Source organism: Triticum aestivum, unplaced genomic scaffold, assembly GCF_018294505.1.
Source record: "Triticum aestivum cultivar Chinese Spring unplaced genomic scaffold, IWGSC CS RefSeq v2.1 scaffold114317, whole genome shotgun sequence".
NCBI classification, from domain to species: Eukaryota; Viridiplantae; Streptophyta; class Magnoliopsida; order Poales; family Poaceae; genus Triticum; species Triticum aestivum.
In genome coordinates this window covers 1-2,002 of record NW_025253220.1, presented here as the reverse complement: position 1 = coordinate 2,002, position 2,002 = coordinate 1, and the positions used below count along the sequence as shown (strand labels likewise).

The window sequence follows — 2,002 nt, the reverse complement described above, 5'->3', positions numbered from 1 at the left end:
ATCTTCCACATCTTGAGTAAGGTTACCCTGCATGACAGAGGAAAAAACATTAGTCACATGGATACATAGATCCAAGGCCTATTCAATGTGGTGAAGTTGTTGTCAAAACTACATACACATGATGAATGCGAACATTGGTTTCTGGAAGCAAACCAGAGTACTATTATGTAGTTTGAATAAACAAAAGCGCATCATGAAAAGTTTGCTAAGAACTACCCGTGCAAGTTTTGGTTCATGTTATAAACACCAACAATTTATTTGCAGATGTCTTATTCTGGTATCATCCTAGTAACCAAAGTGAACAAAAACCAACCTCATAAAGAGCGAAAACATCAAAATTTTGGTAAAGCAGTGGAATGGCAATATTATTGATATTTGGTAACACTTGGTGTATTTGTATGCTCAAAGCAGAGTGAACAATACAAACATTGGATTAAAGTGGTTCAATCGAACTGAAACTATACAAAAATTGACTCAAGCGACGCATTGAGTAAGCTGATGTATACCTGTCAGCTTCAATTCTCCTCTTTGCCAACATAAGAGTAAAGAAAACAGGTAGCATCGCAGCACATAGATGCTTAAGAGTATATCCACTAACAATGTCATGTGTTCACCTATATATAGGTTTGTCTGCAGCCTCTTCTACTTTGGCAAGAAGGTAAAATCCTGAAATGAATTTGAAAAATAAGAACAAAAGTATCCAGACAATATAACTTGACGCTTAGCAACCCTCATGAAAAATTGCGCTGAGACAAAATAATTCGGCAATGACCTATTCTTTAAACTGCACTTAAATAAATGCTTCTGCATAACTCATTCTTGTAGCAATTTCATCAACAACCGAGAAGGAGAAGTTCAGATAGATTTATATTAATTGGACGTTGACTGGTTGATAAATTTTTAGATAACAGCAGACATGACTGGGGAAACAGAATCATCTTGGCACCGGTCAATGATATTGAGAGAATAAAATTTAAGAAGGGGAACAGTAAAACTTTTGGTGAGTTTTCTATGAATTTCAAGGTAACTATGGTTTATAACCAAGCATCATGAATACAGATTGCCAAAAGAAAAAAGTATCACCAGTTTCTATGCTGTGAGAAAATCGACTATGAAATAAACCAGTACATTAATGCGACTCACATATAGCTATATACACAAATAATGGAACTGCATACACCATGGTGATATTAAACGAGAATAACACTAACCTGCTGCCTGTAAAAAATTGTAGGATGACTAGAATATTTGTGTTTTGTATGTTGTTGTGTTGTATTGATCTGACCCTCATATGGGGTATATATAGAATACACGAGGGCATAGAGGTTTGGAGTACAAGATGAGTAATACATGGTTTAAACCTATTTGATCTACTCCTTATCTCTATCTTTAAACCCAAACTATATTCTAACACTGCCCACAACCAGTAGCTCTAATGTGTATACATTGGTGGAATAACTATAGTCATCACAAGTATTACAATGCATGGCATGAACTGGATTACCGCATATGGCCGAAGATCATCAAAGAAACTACACAACAGAGTAGACAGTTAAGTTCAAGGAAGAAAATATTCCTGACAGAAGGACAGATAAACAATCAAAAGATCGTGCCTCCAGTACATGATGCTCAGTGCACCAGCAATAACAAGGGGTGCAAGGGACTTTGTTCCTGACCTATCATCAACCCTTTTAATGCTGAAAATGGCCACGATAGACGTGAAAGCAACGTCATCTAGACAAACAAGCCCATATGTTAGCGCTTGAAATATTTAAAATCAAGAAAGAAGGAGCAACTCCTAGGGACTGGGGATTATACAGTGTCTACATGTCATGGCACCAAGCTAGGGGCTATACATTAGAGGAGATGATGATGTAAATATCACGATGCTGAATGTTAGATCTATGGCACAGAAGATCTAGGAAAGACTCACAGGCAATTTGTCCCAAACAAAGGTGGCATCGTTCGCGTAGAGATGGTAGTAGGATGAACCAACACGCCA

The 2,002-nt window shown here is 37.1% G+C and overlaps 1 pseudogene; it reads right to left on the bottom strand.

Annotated features, from left to right (window-relative positions):
- Window positions 1–8: 8 nt before the first annotated feature.
- Window positions 9–1,999, bottom strand: LOC123177466 (uncharacterized; annotated as a pseudogene).
- Between the last annotated feature and the right edge of the window lie 3 nt (window positions 2,000–2,002).